The sequence below is a fragment of the Vulpes vulpes genome, chromosome 15 (genome assembly GCF_048418805.1).
Source record: "Vulpes vulpes isolate BD-2025 chromosome 15, VulVul3, whole genome shotgun sequence".
Lineage (NCBI taxonomy): Eukaryota > Metazoa > Chordata > Mammalia > Carnivora > Canidae > Vulpes > Vulpes vulpes.
Genome location: NC_132794.1, coordinates 58,938,048 through 58,957,513, shown reverse-complemented (window position 1 = coordinate 58,957,513; position 19,466 = coordinate 58,938,048). Strand labels below are relative to the sequence as shown.

The window sequence follows — 19,466 nt, the reverse complement described above, 5'->3', positions numbered from 1 at the left end:
TCCTAACTCGGGGAAATGAACTAGGGGTGGTGGAAGGGGAACAGGGCGGGTGTTGGAGGGGAATGGGTGACGGGCACTGAGGTGGACACTTGACGGGATGAGCACTGGATGTTTTTCTCTATGTTGGTAAATTGAACACCAATAAAAGTTAATAAAAAAAAATAAAAAATAAATAAATAAAAATAAAATAAAAAATAAAAATTAAATAAATAAATAAATGAACTATTTCCCCCATCTGTAAATTGAGAAAACTGGAAATGAGAATAATGGTTTAAAAGAGATACATACGTTCATTTAAATGATTAGGGACATAATTCCAAAACCTTAGCTTAGAACATGCTAATTTTTGATGTATTTTATCCATACAATTAGTATTCAAAGCATATTAAAATTATATTTTGAGATGTTCATAATATCTCTTGACCTATGCAAGATATTTCCCTTGGTGTCTCTGCATCAGAGTAGGAAATAACCAATTGTATTGATCAATCATCCAGCTGGTAGGTCCATCCTTCTATTCGTCAATTCATTCTGCCTCTTTTTTTTTTTTTCCTAAAGATTTTATTTATTTATTTGAGAGAGAGAGCACAAGCAGGGGGGAGGACCAGGCTCTCCACTTGTCAGGGTTCAATCCTAGGACTCTGGGATCATTAGCTGAGCCAAAGGCAAATGCTTAACCAGTTGAACCACTCAGGTGCCCCTTATTCTGCCTCTTTTGAATATTTCATTTGATAGGTGCTGTGCATTCTATTTTTCAAAAGGCAGAGCCCTGTGAACATAATGAGACCACATGCAGTATAAGATACTAAAGTTCCCATTGTTGTGCAAGCATGGAGAGCCACCTGAGGATGACTTTTTGTAGGTTTTGCATGGACTAGACATTCACATGTGCTTTGGAAAACAGTGGTGTGGCAGACATGGACTGGTGCACTGCTTAGATCACTCTATTAAAAAGGTCTACTTACCCAGCGGTGAGGAGTGTAGCTAGCTGACAACTTCCAGCTGTTGGCACCTCCAGGACCCCTCCTGAGGTCATACTCTTCTTGGAACAATGGCTGGGCAACATGGTGGTACAAGGGCCTAGCTACTTTTAGTCCATACAAGCCTCTTCTAACAGTCAGTCTTTGCTTTAGAGTTTCCGTTAGGTTGAGAGAGACTCTCTCAGATCTGCATACTGAGTAGGGAGGTACTTACCCAATTACGCTTTTGCTTTTTGTCTTTCACGAGTGTTAATTTCCAGTAAACCTTTTGCACTTCTAACTCCATCTTAACGTCTGTTTCTGGAAGGATCCAAATAACACCAATGAGAAGGAGCTTGGTGCAAAGAAGGATATTTCAGGCAAAAGGATTAATAAGAAGAGATAAGGAATGATCCTTATGACCTGGTCAGGAAATGGAGATGAATTTGGTATGGGCAAGATACAGGAAATGAAGATGCTCTAGTCTGGATCCAAAAGATGCAGCATCTAGAATGTAAAGGTTATGCTATGGTGATTTTTTCCTGTAAGATAAAGGTAACTATTAAAAATTAAGAGGAGAAATGAGACATCTCTAGTACAAAGTAGAGAATGGATAAAGCAGGAGATAGAAAGAAACCCTTGTGTCCAAGTCTTGACAGAGTACTTGTTTAGTATTTTATTGGTAAAGCAGAACTTACTTAGTTGGTTTTTTTATTGCCTGTTTATGAAGCTAGGTTATTTAGATGGAATATTAGTGCTTCATGTCTCACATGGGGAATACGTTCACATAGAGAGAGAAATTTTGCCTCCCTACTTTTAGACCAAACACCAATCAGGTCAACACCTGATTGACAGATCCTGTCAATCAGGATCTGTCAGTTCAGATCACGTAACACCTCCTCAGTTGCTATGGTTCTTGTTGCTAATTTGAATTTATTTATCTTCTTTTATATATGATCAGTATCTCAATCTCTACCCTCCTTGGATCACTTCTTAATTTTTTCCCAACTTGTATGTATTAATATTTGGTCTGATTTCTCATCTCCTTTGGATGCATTTGTATCATTACCATTTATTGACAAGTTTGGGTTTCACCATCCATTTTTTTTTTACCCTTTTTTGTGCGTGGATTTATGTAGACATTACTGACCTTTTCTTTTTTTTTTTTTTTTTTTTTAATTTTATTTATTTATGATAGTCATACAGAGAGAAAGAGAGAGGCAGAGACACAGGCAGAGGGAGAAGCAGGCTCCATGCGCCGGGAGCCCGACGTGGGATTCGATCCCGGGTCTCCAGGATCGCGCCCTGGGCCAAAGGCAGGCGCCAAACCGCTGCGCCACCCAGGGATCCCCTGACCTCCTTTTCTATAAACATCCTTAACTGAAACATTAAGACCAGGCTTATTAAGTGTTTGCTATTAGACAGTTTCCAGGAATAGGATATATTATTATTTCTCTTTACCATTTAAAAACTCTTGATTTAATGAATAGAATTTTGGCAAAACAAGGTAACTTTGAAATGTGCTTTTCCATGTGTTTATATTAATATCCAATGAATAATTTCAAAGGTTAAGCTTCATGATCCATCTCTTCAAGCCATCTACTTAAGTCTAGAGTCATTACATCACCTGCTTTCCTTACGCCATTGATTTATGTTTCTTTCAAACTGCTGAGATTGGGAACTATCATTTATTTTTTATATGACATCCCCTGCACTATGAAACAGTGTTTCAGAAGGTAATGGCAAAATTACCTGTAATGCAGTACAGCCTTGGTTGCTCACCTGTGTGAATCAGTAACATCCCCATTAATGTTTGTCTATTCTCATAATACTGGAAGGGAGTAAAAGGTTTTAATTGTTCTTTTTTTCTGTAGTAAAGATATTGGAGGGGGGATCCCCAGGTAATAGTAGTATTCAGATACCATAATGTGTCTAGGTTTAATGCTGAAAGCTAAAAAGGAGTTTTTAGAATTTTCTTAGGGATCACACATTTCAAGCTCTCCAAATTAGCTAAAGTCTCTTTACACTCTACTATGAATAAATGGCCATTTCAAGACCCCTAAATTATCTATTTAAACATTATTTTCAGAACCAACAAAAAAAGGTATATTACTTTCCAGATGATTAGCATGACTTTTCTAGTACTTAAATAACACTTTACTGTTTTCAAAAGGTTTTACTGTGTATTTTTATTTCTCCTTGCAGATATCTAATGAAGGGAGACTTTGCCCATTTCAATGAGAGAAAAACCAGGGCACGATAAACTTAAGTACCTATGCTATGTTATGACTCATTAGAAAATGGACTTACACCAGATCACACGCTCCTATGAGCAAATCTTAGATTCTTTCCTATAAGTCATACTATGTCTTGGGGCATCATGTAGAGGATGGAATTCACAAAAGAGTAAGCTCATTTATTTATGAAAATTGATATGGTTCCCTCTAGCTTAATTCAGGCCTTTCCCTAGGAGGATATTACCATTTTTATATTTCCAATGGCTCATTTTAAAGGAAAATATATTATACATTTTTAAAAATGAGTTAAATTATTTCTACTGTTAATGGTAATCTTCTGTTATGATATTCATATTATAAAAGCCAACTAGTAGTCAAAAATATAGGTTGATGAATGTATGTTTATAAATTGAAGACAGTCATTTCATTTCTTCCATAGTAAATTTGCTTTAAATACTGGTTTATTATATATGTTCACTTGTATTACAAATATTTCCAGTAAGCAAACACAAATCATTTTTATATTTAGCATTTAAGATGTATCTTAACTTGACCATTAAATCATCTATTAAATATTCAATTAAAATGGGTTTTGATCCATTTTTTTAAATTAGTGGTCAGGTATTCAGGGAAACAAGCTTGCAAGATATTTCTAAAACACAATTCACTTCATTTCTTGTTCTGTGTATTTTGTCAGAGAATGCCTTAATGTAACAGAAATCAGATTTGGTGTGTATTTTTACACCAAATCAAATTGTGCAGGCGCCACCCTCAGCTTTCTCCAAAACATTATAAAGGATAAGATTCCACCATGATATAGCTTAAGAAAGCAGCACCGCCCTGCAAGAAGTCCATAGGTGAAAAGTGAAGCTACAGGAGTATGTCTTACTGGAAAACCACGTGTCTTATAACACCATTACAGAATGGGATTTACAAGTTTACTTAGCTGAGTTCTGTCTTCTTCTGGAATCTGTATGTAAGGGATGTACGGTTTCTGTAGTTATTCTGTAGGCATAAATCATAAGTATAAAAGGTACTGAAAAAAATGTAAAAATGAAACTGCTAAGTAGTGACTAATGGTATAAAGCACTGAGAAGCTCCAGTTATAACTATATGAAGAGGGTGAAGGCATCATAAGTCATCTTATTTATTACAATTGGCAGGTTTCCCTTCCTAGTTGTATTGCATATGGTCTCATTTTTCCCCATCCTCTCCATGCTGTCTTCATTTCTCCAAATTTACAAGCTGTAATTATAAATTTTAATATTTTAAATATATTCTTCTAATGTGTAGCGGTAATCCAAAATTATTAATTCCTTTTATCAAACAGAAATGGAAAAAGTCAAGTAAGCCTTCATAGGCTATTCCTAGTGTGAAGTGCTTTTTTAAAACAGTGCAAAATTTTTCATTTTTGATTCTTAGAGAAAGAAATACATGTTCTTTCCATATACATAGTTTCTTAAATATCAGAAAGTTACTACAAAATAGTTTCTACACTATTAAGTAAATTGGGTTCTTTTCATCTTTATAATTGAAAATTTGTAAATTATTAGAAAAATAAAGTCAAGCTTCACCAATAATTTCTGTCTCATATGTAAGCATGAACATATGTAAAGATTTTTACCAATGACTAGTTTCTTTTTGTTATTAGATAAAAAATCTGAATTTGTGTTTTAAGACTTTTCTAAGCATCTAGAGCTTTTTTAAAAAATGAAGCAATCAATCAAATAGACAAACCATATGTTACTAGTTTAATTTATAATAATTTACGTATTACAAAGTTAAACACTTTGTTCAACGATATTTCAGTGAATTATGAGATTTGAAATTAAGACAGATGGATGACAGTCATATAAAATTTTGGTCTTGCCATCCAATTCATTTGGTATATTGCTTTGGATATACTACAGTGAAAAAACTGATGATTCACCCTGGTAAGCAGAATAGCACTTGTTACTGTATTTTTACATGAGTAAAACTGCCCGCTAACATTAAAACACATACACACAGCCTCTTTAATCAATGATACGTTTATATGTTTAAGTATAAGTACAAAGATTAACCTTGGATCTGCATACAACAGTTATTTGGCAGCATAAGTCAATGTGTTTATAGTTTCCAAGTTTATTAAAAATTAGTGTAAAAATTTGTCTTTTTAAATTCACAGTTCTTTAACAACATCTAGAGTATCTTTTTAAAAAGACAGTTTGAATCAGATGATTCTGTAATTCCCTCTGAGAAATGCTGAGATTCCATGCAATGTAGGTTGGAAACTGCTGGACAGCATCATGAGGAGAGGCTGTATCATTTCTTCACACCATACACCTGGTACATTGCATCGTGGCAACTACAACAAATACTTGCGCAGTTATCTCTGTTCTATTTTTTTTTAATGGCCACGTTTAACTGTATGTTTTGTTAAAACTAAAGAAGCTGATCCTGTGATTTGAATAGCCTGAACTGTTGTCTAGCTGCCTTGTTTCAAGACTCAAGCTATATAAATCACACACCATGTCCCCTCGGAGTGCACCCTTACACTTGCCCGTGCCTCAGTTTAGTGCCCAGCTGGTGCTAAGCTAGCTGCTGACTTGCACAGAGTGGAATTCCAGGAAGTCGTCAGTGCGGGCCATTTTCCAATAATGCTCCCTGGCATGGACTCAGTTCAGGGCTCTTTTACAAATGGCTATTACACTGAGATCATGATGAGATTTCCTAGAAGTACACGCAATGCTTTTCACTAAAATTCCTAATTTGAAACTTTTTGTAAAAACGAAGGTTTCTCTTGCATTTTTAATGTCACATAACTATATGTCAATACATTTAGTGTCCCCTTAAGATATGGGAGTGCTTAGATCTCTTGGAGATGTGCTTTTTAAAATTAATTATTTTCACTTTGTATCACTTTGTTTTAGATGTCAGGCTTAAATTTTACTGGGTTTTTATGTCTTTCTTCAGGATGGTTGAAGAGCACAGTCATGCTAAGTTATTAACTGTCCCTATTAGTTCTATCAGTTAGAGTTTCTGATGAACAAATGTTGCAATATGTACCCTGGACACAGGGCAGTGAGCTTGGGCTTATCTCAGCCTCGGTTGGTTTGTCAGAGCCTACCATAGCCCCCACAACCTAAGGAATCTAAAACACATAATAAAGTCTTTCAGTTCTAGATGTGATCATCATGCTATCCAGGGTGAAATAGAGGTGTAGAAAAATAAGTCTTCAGTTCCATCTTGAGAAGAGGACTGACTGCAGCTGTTGGCCCCTACTCTTTGATCTTTCTGTTATAAGCATTTGGTATTTACTTGATTTTCATTGTATTTATTGGGGGAAGATGGGAGGTTAGAGATTGTATAGTACTTGCCACATGGGTGGAGTTCAGACAGTAAGACTCCCAGGACCTTCAAGTCAAAAGCCTTTGTAAGTCACTGAATCTAATCCCTTGTTTTTCTGCCCAGAAACCTGAAGTCAAAGAGGCCCAGTGACTTAAGGTCATACAGCTAGTTATGGAGTGAGACAGTATTCTAACCTAACTCTGCAATATTTGCTGATTTTTTTTTTAAAAATGTGCCATTTAGTATTTTCCCTTTCCTTCTGGTTGTTCTTGTTTTCCCATCAGATTTAATGTTTCTCCAGTAAGTGGCAGAGGAGCCACATACAAAAAGATATGGAAACCAGTTTGCATTCCCATAAGTCTCAATTGATGGGCTTTAGAGCCTCAAAGTCTAGCTGAAACTTACAAGGAGGGTACCTTTCTCTTTTCCCCCTTCTTATAACAAGACTATTCCAGCAAGACTTACTGATTTTGGTCAAGGTATTCTTTTTTTTTTTTTTTTCTAAGATGTTATTTATTTCTTCATGAGAGACAGAGAGAGAGGCAGAGACCCAGGCAGAGGTAGAAGCAGGCTTCCTGCAGGGAGCCCAATGTAGGACTCGATCCCAGGACCCCAGGATCACAACCTGAGCCAGAGGCAGTTGCTTTCAACAGCTAAAGCAATCCTATGAAAACAAATTTGTTCATAATGACTCTTCTACAACCCTTCAGTGGTACAGTACCCTCTTTCTTCTTTAGGTTCAACAGAACATTCAGACTTAAAACAGGACCACACAGCACACCTCTCCCTGTCTACTGAGAGGGAGAGACAAAGACTGGGAGCCACAGGTGTCTATAGGGCAGCAGTGGGCCTTGCTCATCTGGGAGTCCCTATAGCTGTCTAGCAGCTTAGCTGTGGGAGTCACCTTGTAGAACAGCCTTATAACTCTGGCAACAATTCTGTAGGCATGGCTTGCTAGGTCCACTCACAGGGAAGCCTCAAGCTATGATAATTAACATTTTTATGGTTCATGTAGAGTTCCTTGTGGTCCAGATAGAATTTACCAATGAGAGGCCATTTTTACTATCAATAATGTCACCCTGAGATGTAGTTAACATTCTGCCTTTATTAAGTTCCCAAGGGAATCCAGCTAGAGTTAACCAAAGGTCAAGTTCTTATGAAGAAAATAAAGATTTATCTAATTATTTTTAAAATTTTATTGTAGTATTTTAAAAAATTCTTTAAGCTCACATGACTTCCCTTTTCTCTAGGTTAAAGTGCATGTTATTTAAATGACTCACAAGAATCATTTTTACCTGGCCACTGTACACCTCTCTAGTCCCATCTTGCGTACTCGCACTAGCCTTGAACTCTACAAATTAGCACACCAAATCCTTTCAGTTCCTCTAAAGGACCTGTCCCGACTTGGCTCTCATCCTTCACACATGCTATTCCACCACTCATTTATTTATTTAAAAATTTTTGAGTGCCTCTCATGAGTCAAGTGGTAAGCAAGGCTCTGAAGATACAATGAAAAAGACAGGCTCATGGAATCCACACCCCTTGCCTGAAAACCTTTCCCCCCTACTTTTGCCTGAGAACTTCATGTTTCAAATGGAATATTATCTTCTCTGTGATGCCCTTTCGCTTTCCCTAAAATAGGTTAGGTGGCCTGCCCTATATTTCAAATACCACCACACTGACTGCCCTGTAATTGTCATTGCCTGGCTTCTTGTCTACTGCTCATGATGGGAAAAGTATATGTGTATCTTACTCACCATTATATTTTCAATATTTAGGTCAGTGCAAGGCATCCAAGAGATTCTCAAAAATATTTGGTAAGCCAATGTGACAATTCTAGGAATTCTAGAATTATAATATGCATTTAAAACCACAAATACTATATTTCTAGAGCCAAAAATTCAGATATTTTGGACGCAGATGCCCACTAAAATTTATGGTAGAAGTGGACTATTTTTATTTTTTAAAAATATATTTATAAATTAAAAATAAAAGCAATAACATTGTGGAAAATTAAGTAGATAGTTTTTGTGTTTTTTTTAAAAATGTTGGCCACTCAGAATCAAATCACTCGAATAAAGCAGTCTCTAGAAATTACTACCACACATCTGAGTAGGAAATATCCCATTCTTTCCAAAATAACTGGGTTATTCTAAAACCTAAAGCCAATGTTAACATTAGTGGACAAATAGAGAGGTCAGTAGGGGCTTCAAAAATTCAGAAACAAACCTAGGATTCTCGTTTTCACTTAATGTAGTCTTTGAAGTTTGTCCTGACAACCAAAGAAAAGAAATTATTTCTCATTAAGAAATCATATACAAAAAAAAAAAAAAAAGAAATCTTATACAGATGGCAACTGTGAGGATAAACATCCTTTCCTGGAACTATTTTTCTTGGAATTTACCACATGAATTCCAATATAAAGCAATATTACATCACATGGCAGAGTATACCTCCTATCAGTTTTTCAAAAGTTATGAAAAAATGCTCTTAAATATGGTAATTTGTTATATCAGCCATCCATAAAATCAAAGAATATGATATTGAGTCATAGCTCAGAAGCCATATCGTTGATTGACTGAGATAATGTAGTCGAAGACATTATATTCTGATGGTCTGAGAGTGCAGGGATAGAATTTGGAATAGTATAGGTCAGTGGATAGTTAACATGCCCATTTAGGCTTTTTGTCTCAAATATCAAATATCTTAAATGAGTTTGGAGAGGTGCTGGACTACATTCAATTTGCAATCAAATTCCCTTAATAAGATTTTACAGTGAAGAAATTCTTCCTTGCTGATTAAAATAAGAGCCATAATTTTGTGAGTCAGGTACTGACCAAAGTCCTTACATAAGAAAAGACAACACATTGGAACCCAGCCACAAACAGCCCGGGAGCGTACAAGTAGCATCCTAGTCTTCTGGAAAGAAGAGTGGATATTTACTACTCAGATGTGTAGCAGTAATTTCTAGAGACTGCTAAGACTTAGAGATCTGGAGTGCAAGTTCAAACTACTCCCCTGTATGTGTATTCTGTTTGATTTACACAGTACTTCATGGAAGAAGAAGAAAAAGAACTCAATTGCCAACATTTAAAAACCAGATTTTGCAAAATAGTCTGGATTTCTGCCTCCTCATGAAAAATAGCAAGAAAGGCCACACCGAGTTGTCATTTTAGTGTGACGATGTGAGGCTGGAGAGCCAACCTTTTCCGAGTGAGTGTGTGCCCTTTATGTCCTCTCAGTACCCACTAAACCTGCTGTATTCAGTTTTCACCCTGTTCTTACGAGAACGGGGTTTTTGACTTGCTCAATACTATGAAGAGGTAGATTTAGCTTGAAAAATTCTGTGTGTGTGAATCTGTAGGGTTAGGGAGGAAGGAAAGAAAGGAATCATCATTTAATGGGCATCTAAATTTCACCCAGTGAGCCATGGGCACCACACAAGTTGTTATACATACAAAAAGGAATGAGACACAGAGTACATCAAGTGTGTCCTTTGCTGAGGGCAATGGTCACGGCTGCCCTGAAACCACCAGAGTTTCAGAGGATTTGGAGGCACTGTACCCTACTTCTGTTTTCTGAATATCCTTAAAATTTCATTGTAAAATGTTTGTCTTGCTGATATCTCAAGGAATCCGTGAAAGATGCTAACAATGGGGATTCCTTTCAAGTGTGTCTGTCTTGGGAGACATGGGGAGTCCTGCACTGATTGACTTGACCCCAGCCAAACTGCTGGACTTTGAGGTACAGCCCTTGGTGCAGGATCTGACAAAATAACAATTACACAAGATCACAAGAGCTGAGGGGTTTAATCAGAATGCAGTCTCATGGGGGAGCAGAGCAGGCTTCATGCCAGGGTGGGGCCAGTTCGTGAATGGTTTTGTATGACCCACTGTAGGAAACTGTCAGGTTTCTGATTTTAGTATTTCTCAGTATGGTCGATGGCTCAAAGATTGAAGGGGCTAAAGCAGGAAGGCTAGTTGTCTGTGTGGGCTCCAGAGACTTCTTCTTCCCACCCTGCTGAAGCTGTTGTCTGCCAGTTCCACTCTCTGGATAGTTAAATGGACTAAATGATTGCACAGGTTTACCATTAGCAATTAAATCTTTGTGTCTCATGGGTATTGACAGCACCCATTGAAATGCAAGGGGTTAAAACTAAACCAATTATGGGCATCAATATTCAAATGCAAATTTTTACCATTCCCCGATTTTAGTAGCAGCCCAAAATTCTTTGGTCTTTGCACACATCATCTAATTTAATTCTGATAACAACTGTGTGAACTAGAACCACCATCTCCGTTTTACAGATGAGGAAACTGCGTTCAGTCTCCCTTCTAAGGTAAATGACTTGTTTGCATAAACAAAGCAAGCATGCAGGCTCAGGCTATACCTTTCAAATGTCAACATTTAAGGCTTTTAAACTCTAAGTTGATTTTTTTTATGCCTTGTAATAAAGCTGTGTGAGGGGACATATAGGGTTACTATATTTCAAAACTAAGGTGTTTGTGTTAGTAATTAAAATTTTATTTGCAGAACAAGCCCAGTTTTATTTCAATGCAGAGCATGTAACAAATACTATTGATTATAGCCTAATACATAAAGTGTCAGTACCCAGATAATAAAGCATCTCCTTGGCATATTGTAGAAACTGGCCATGAATCACTTCCCGTGAACATCAAAGATTAAGTTTACATTTACCCTTAGAGGTTCATGTTCACTTGGCAGTTTTCAAATATAGTTAGTAGTGATTCTCCTGTTGACTTTGGAACATATAGGTTGCTACTCACATAAAAGAAAATCTGAGTGCGCCTAAGGGAACCTACGGAGGCCTAGGGGTGAGAGGGCCCACCTAGGTTAAGAGTTTGGAAACGTCCGGGGTGAATGGGAAGAACAGTCAGTAGGGGGGACTTCATGTTTTCTGTGGATCGTTTGATCAGACTTGTTGTGGAAGAGGGATTGAATCAGCTGCCATATAAAGAATGCATGGTGACCACCCCAACAGGATACAAGTATGAAGGAATGAAATTTGAGAAGGGAAATTGTTGTGTCAGCATAATGAGAAGCGGTGAGGCAATGGAACAAGTTTTACAAGACTGCCATCAATCCATATGCATTGGGAAGATCCTGATTCAGAGTGAAGAGACACAAAGAGCCAAAGTATATTAGGCTAAGTTCCCCCCAGACATTTACTGGAGAAAAGTCCTTCTGATGTATCCAATTCTCAGTACTGGAAATACTGTAATTGAAGCTGTAAAGGTTCTTATAGAACATGGAGTTCAACCCAGTGTTATTATCCTACTCAGTCTGTTCTCTACTCCTCATGGTGCCAAATCAATCATTCAGGAGTTTCCTGAGATCACAATTTAAACTACTGTTGCGCCTACACATTTTGGGCAGAAATACTCTGGGACAGACTGAGTTACCAAAGGAAAATTACTTATCTTGTGTAATATTACATTTAATGTTTGAGTTTCTACTTGTTTTATTAATTCACTTGAGGAATGGCAGAGAAAATTTTGCCTTGTAATTTTTGGGAGTGAGTATAATAAAAAGGAAATATTTGAGGTTTATTTAATTTATTTGGTTATTTCTTTACTGTTGGTACCAAATTCAATAGGGAAGTACACACAACTCTTAGAAAATATTTTAATAGCATTCTTATGCAAGTTGATGATCCCTCAGGGCATTGAAACTATTTCCTAATATTTTTTTTAAGTAGGCTCCACACCCAGCATGGAGCCCACTGCAGGGGCTTGAACCCACAACCCTAAGATCAAGACCTGTGCTGAGATCAAGAGTTAATTGCATTTAATTGACCGAACCATCCAGGTGCCCCAAAACTGTTTCATAATTTTTCAGTCTCTCAGTTTGGACATCGTTTGCCACCACAGTAAAAGCCCAAATCAAAGTCCATTCTTTGGTCCACTATAGTTTACATTTTGTTTAGTTTCCTTTTGGTTCTAGGGAAATTCCATGTTATGGCTGTTGTCACCTTCTTCTACTCTTTACTTCCCAGTACTATACATGCTGGTTACTTGGAGAGGATGAAAAGGGATGCTTCCTGGAATTTTACATTTCCATTAATATCCTCACTCTGTTAGCAGACCCAGGTTATATGGTTAGCTCTTTAGTCAAGCCATTATTTTTCATGGCTCAGTTCCCATCCTGTGCATTGTTGGTAGATGCTTTGCCAAGTACAATGCAGTGAAGAAGATGGTGAGCATTTTCAACAACTGAAACTGTAAAATTAATTTACATAGATAGATTGAACCAGAGATATCTGGATGCTGACAAAGGTGGGCTAAGTACTGTTAATGCCATCAGTGCCCTAGAAAGGAATTAGTGGGGTTTTTCTGAGGTATGGGGGAAAGAACAGTTTCTTGCTGAGTTTTATGACCAATAAAGTACATTAAACTGCTACATTTTTAATTTGGATATTTCATTAAATTTGGAAATGAGTTCTTTTGCATACTTGTCAACTGTAGCTGTAATAATGTTAAAAATACCATGATATTTTTTAAATCCTTAAGATTTATACATGTTTACATTTAGGCCTCTGAAAGGAAGACAAACTGTTTTAGAAATCAGCGTTTGTGTTCTGAAACTTGCTTCGGAAATCCTGATCTTATTTTACATTGATATTAAACATTTAACAGTGAAAAAAGAAAAGAAAAAGAAAATCTATGACTCATTTCCTTAGATTGCTTTTCAAAATACGCATGATCAAAGTATAACATATGTAAATTACATGCAAACATACGCACATATAAATTGATATATATGTATTATGTTTAATTTTCTGATGTTTAATTTTTAGCAGCCTGTTTAAATACATTCTAGGACAGTGTCCAATGGAAGTCTTCCTTGCACTGAAGTGAGGGCTTGATATGTGAATAGTTTTCATCCTACCTAATACTGCCATCATGAATACCTTATGTCCTCCTTCTCCCTCTCCATATACACTTTTCCATATCTAAGTACAGAAAAAAATAAACTGAATATATCCTATGGAAATTTTATGTTAATTTGTTTTATAGAAATTTTTTAAAAGATTAAATATTAGGAAATAGTTTCAATGCCCTGAGGGATCATCAACTTGCATAAGAATGCTATTAAAATATTTTCTAAGAGTTGTGTGTACTTCCCTATTGAATTTGGTACCAACAGTAAAGAAATAGCCAAATAAATAAACCTCAAATATTTCCTTTTTACTATACTCACTCCCAAAAATTACAAGGCAAAATTTTCTCTGCCATTCCTCAAGTGAATTAATAAAACAAGTAGAAACTCAAACATTAAATGTAATATTACACAAGATAAGTAATTTTCCTTTGGTAACTCAGTCTGTCCCAAGATTTAATCTGTGTCATTTGCCTTATTTCTCTAATATCTAGGTCAATGCTTGCCAACATTAGGCCATGAGTATTTGTTGAATGAATACATGAATTCAACTCAAAGACAGTCACCTACAGAATGATTATCATTGCCTCTGCATGAGCTTAGCCATGTGTAGAAGGCATCTCCTCATTTATTTTTCACTTTGGTTGAATGATTTGCATTAGCAGTTCCACTTGTAGCTAAATTTTGAATTAAGCTTGGATTTTTAATTGTCACTTAAAATATCTTCAGAAGGATTACACTTGGATGTAAAACTGAAACAATACGGCCTTGGATTCAGAAGACTGCCTTTCACACGAAGAGATATGATTGAAGACTGTAGAAATAGGTAAATCTTTTATAAGACATCACCAAATTTTTAATCTGGAACTATCCTTATAACTGACTCATGCATTTTAAAGGACTAAGAAGCTTCCAGATGGCTTTCAAGAGGATCTGCTTAACACCTGGGATATGTCACTTAATTAAAGATATTTTTAAAATATAAAACTATGACATCAACATTTAGAAAATACAAATGAAATTGATTATGTTAAAATTGATAAAGGAGTTAAAATTACAAGCAAGAATCACGAAAAGCAGTTCATCAAATGACACTGTACAGAAAAACAACAGCCAAGAGTAAATCTGAAAAATTCTAGCCTCTGAACTACATTATTAGGATATTGGAAAAGAAAGGAAATTGTATTATATGAATAGTATGCCATTGCGAGACACAAAGTTAAGGTAGTTAATGTTTGAATGTCACAGAAAGAAAAAATAAAGTTTTCTGACACATTTGCTCTCAGAGTTGATTGGCACTATTTGGAAGGCATGTCTTACTTTTGTTCTTCTCTTACTAAGTACCTCATTTTGTCCAAATGACACCCCTAAATGTGTATGTGAATATATGTGTATTTCCTTTATCCCAAGATACCATCAATTCCTAATGTAATATCAATTTTACAACCACTGTTAGGCTGAAGGGAATTCTACATTAACTGACTACATTTAATAATAAGAAGAAGAAACTTATTATTCACAAAATATGGAAATTTTGTATTTGTAGTGAAATGATAAAAGATGTGGTTCTCCAACAAGGAGAGCCCTACTTGCTACTGGAGATTGATGAGATTCAGGAACATTTCCAGAAGAGCAATACCTGGAGCACAGCATGGATAGTGATAAAAGACCCAGGCTTTTCTTTATCCCAGTATCAGTCACTGGCCTCAGGTCACGTGGGATATGCAACTTTCTGGGCATCTCTAGTCAAGTTGTTTTCTCTGCTTAGGGCAGTTTCCAGAGAAAAGTCAAGAGTTTCTGGCAGAAGTTCTCTCTCTCTCTTCCACAGATTTTTTTTTTATGAAGTCAAATTTATCATTTTATCTTTGATGAGTTGTGCTTTTAGAGTCAAGTCTAACAAAAACTACCTAGCCCTAGATCCTGAGAAGTGTCTCGTTTTTGTTTTTTTTTAAAATATCAATATAAGCTTTTAAAAATAGAATCCTTCAGTGTGAAAGAAAGATATACAAAGAAAGAGAAAAAGAGAGTATGTGTACCTACAAAAACATATCATCCTTGCTGGAAGACCAACTCACTTCTACTGTATTGTTGAGTGTGAATCACCTTTACACACTTTGAAGACCACAAAGTCTACCTACTTTAAATGTTCTTTTTTTGGTAATTTATCATTACTATAAAGATAAACAAGTAAACCAAAACAAAAAAAGTAAAGACATCTGAAACAACGCAAATTATAATCACTCACTCACATAGTGACATCCTGGGGCAGGGGGGCACATGATAAATGAGATCATTACTCTTGTGAGAGCAAACTTGAGTACTCTGTGAGGAGGGGCTTAATTAAAGCTACAGAAACCATATTTCCTTATAAATGTCTAGGTGGCTCATTCTCTGTGCTTACATTGTACATTTGGTCTTATGAATGCAAATAAATGCCTTATAAGCCAATGCACAGATGGAATTCCTGACATATGGAATTCTTGTGATTTGAATGGGTGATTCAGAATATGACTAGGATGGTATCTGTCTTGGCTCTATATTTAATATTGAGTTTTAGCCGATAGACACATGCTTTAATACTATTGTAGTAGACAACTCTCAGGATGCCTGTTGATGCTTCCTTTTCTTTATAGCCTGCCCATGACCTTTCAGAGAGCCTGTACCTACAGTGCAGATGCATGAGCTACTGGTCATGTAACCTTGTGACCCTGCTCATCTCTAATTGGAGCAGGAGTGAGTAGAGACCTAGGACAAAATGAGATTTTCTGTCCCCAAAATTGGAGGCTGGGAATGTAGAAGCCCAATACAGTTTCTATTTGATATAAATCAGAATGATCACATAAAGACAGGGATGGGATGGCTATAGTAATTCAAAGCATAGGAGGCTCATCTGTAGAGAGAAAGAAGAATGATCACGTGTGCAGAAAGGAACAGACCTTATGTCCTGTAAAGAGGAAAGCAAACCTTGTACTTGTGTGTGTTTCAGTGAATCCCCCACTGTGGTTAAACACTCATGAGTTCTTCCAATTCTTCTATTACCTAAGACAATTTGGTAATTAAATATTATTTTACACTTTAAATATATCATAATCAAAAAGTCCTCTACTCTTTGCACGAGATCCCAAAGACAATGGGGATTTGTTATGTGCCAATAGTATCTTTGAGTTATATATGCTTATAATATAGGTTGCCTTGACAGAAGCTAAATGACCAACTCCTGGGAAGTAGCTCTACATATGGAGTTGTGTGATATTTGAGTGAAATGGTCTATAATCTGACTACAAATGATTATTAATGTTCTTAGAACAGAAATTGACATAGAATTTCTAAGCTATGAAGTGAAACAGTGACTAGACAAAATAGGAATATTTTGCCTCAGAAGATTTTATCCTTTTAACATTTCATGTTAGCATGAGGGACATGATTAGTGAGCACCCTAGTGAAAAGGGGAAAAACTGTTGGGATTATTCCAGAAGCCAGAGCAAGGACCATTGCTAGACATATTAGGGAGGTTTGTGTACAGTACTTTAGGAAAAATATTCACACTTAGACCTGTTTGAATGATGAACCAGTCTGCCTCATTGTGTAATGAGCTCCCTGTTATTGCTGTTCAAATAGTGGCAATCAAGAAGTCTGAGTCACTGTTTTGAGTATGAAGTTGGTTAGAAAACCCCTATTTTCAAAAAAACAAAAAACAAAAAACCCTATTTTCTACTCTATAGAAATTGACTTCCTTTGGAACATCTTATGAATCTACAAAAACAAAAGTTCACCTGCTTAAGTTTTTTTAAGAGGTAACCTCCTTTAAAGCCACTGCTGTTGGTCTCAGGGTGTCAGCACCCCAAAAAAATAAGTAAATAAATAAAGTTGCAAAAAAATAATAAAGTTGCTGTTTCCAAATGCATATATATGTGTGATTCATATATATGTGATTCAAATGTTAAATGTTAAAAATGTCTTTTACATTTAATGTAAATAAGACCACTATTTTTAAAAATCAGGTATCTATTATTAAGTATTATATTTCTAACATTTAGAAATATAAGGAGAGTTTACTTAAACTAAACTTAGGAGAAAAAAGTGTCTAAAATCAAAGCTTGATTTGGAACATTCTAAATAATCGATAGTTTTTTGTTTTTTTTTTTCTGTTAAAGGCAACCAAGAAAAAAATAAATAAATAAAGGCAACTAAGTTTGTTATGTTCAGGATAATGAGCAATTGATATTGAAGGTAAAACTTGATAGAATGGAGGAGTATTGAAGTTAAAGAGATTCCTAATAAAGCTTAGACGTAGGGAAGCCCAAGTGGCTCAGTGGTTTGGCACCGCCTTCAGCCCAGGGTGTGATCCTGGAGACCCGGGATTGAGTCCCATGTGGGGCTCCCTGCATGGAGCCTGCTTCTCCCTCTGCCTGTGTCTCTGCCTCTCTCTCTGTGTGTGTCTCTCATGAATAAATAAATAAGATCTTTAAAAAAATAAAAAGCTTAGAAGTAATTATTTCAGTTTTTAAGATCTATTTATAAAATAGAAATCTGGCCCAATAATTTAAAATTATGTATTAAAATTTAGCTATTTTCACTTAAATATTAATAGTATATGTTAGATATTTAATTGGTTTTTTAAATGTTTTAATATTACAATTTTATTTATATAATTTTCAGGGTGTCTGTTCCCATAACAACCATTTAAATACATACAAATGTTTATATTCCATATTTGATTCTAATCATAAATTCTCAACTTTGGTATATTCAGAAGTGGAATGTGAAATATTATTTGTAATTTATAAGACAGATTGTATAAACTGCTAAACAAGAAAATCATTGTCATGTCTCCAGGCCATGCCACATACTAGGTATGCTACAGAGACTGTTTGACCACTTTAAGAGAATGTATTCCCTTTGAAAAGAGGTTTGTTTTTTGTTTTTTTCCTTAGGAGGGAATTGGGGAGAGTGGGCAGGTTGGAATTTTTCGAGACTGAATCCATCAGTTGACTGACAGCACCTACATATTCTTCCCCCCAAATATATTGTATGAACTGCATATTACACAATCCAGGCAGTCTCAGAAAATCTATACTCATTTCTCCATTCCAAATGTGAAGGTCCCCCTTAAACCTCGAAGACTCCTGGAAGGATTTACAGGGAAAATATAACGAGACTGATTTTCTAACACGTGTTGGACACACAGCTCACATAAACCTTCGGGTAGCCCTCCATAGATTTATATGAGGTGGTGCAGGAGAATTCTCCTAGCCATTCAGTGCAACTCTCCTGCTTCTGAGTTATGTCAGGTACATAGGAATCACTCCCAGACATTCTCCCGGGACTACAGCCTTGCCTTTAAATCCTCAATTTGACACTTTTCTGCATGGTTATTAGAGCTTTAAAGAAATGTATCAGGACTCTCAGCTAGCTTAGGGAAAGCGATTTTCCCCTAAACTATCACCTCCACAAGACAGTACTGGTGCAGATGTGTTAAGAACCTATTTTGTGTTGAGGGAAAATTTTATGAACATTTTATGAACATTACTTTCATAATACATGAGAATCTTAGAAGTGAAAAAAAAAGAGTGTTAATAATTTCTTTGTAAAGTAATTCAAAGTGTTTTTGTTTTAGTTTGTTTTCAAAAGTTTGGCTTGGGGATACATTTTCTTCTGGTTTGCCTTCCTTTCTTCTTTTCTCTTGGTTTATTCTTAGTTTCTTTCATGTTCTCCTCATCTTCAACCTGTTCCTTAAATATTGCTCCCTGGATGAGCTCATCCATGCTGGTGACTCCCTAGCACAGTGGCTGTATGTCCCCAACTACATCATCTCCAGACCAGACTGTTCTGCTTCTCAGACAGTAGGGTATTTTAGACTGCAGCTTCTACCAGCACTTCAAACTAAACATCAGTTTTGTGCCTTATATCCCTCCCTTGCTTCCCAGTTGTAAGTTTTGTTGGTTCCCAGTCTTGGCAGACAATGCTGATCTGTTCCTTTTCTTTATGTCCGGGATGCAGTCGGTTGCCCAAATCTGTCAATTCTGCCTCTTGGGTAAAT

At 36.1% G+C, this 19,466-nt stretch overlaps 1 protein-coding gene and 1 pseudogene across 1 annotated transcript in view; both read left to right on the top strand.

The window, feature by feature from the left end:
• The window catches only part of WDR72 (WD repeat domain 72), a 227,726-nt gene that overhangs the window by 158,227 nt on the left and 50,033 nt on the right, over positions 1–19,466 (top strand). The window lies entirely within an intron of this gene.
• On the top strand, positions 11,429–11,944 carry LOC112916875 (uracil phosphoribosyltransferase homolog pseudogene; annotated as a pseudogene).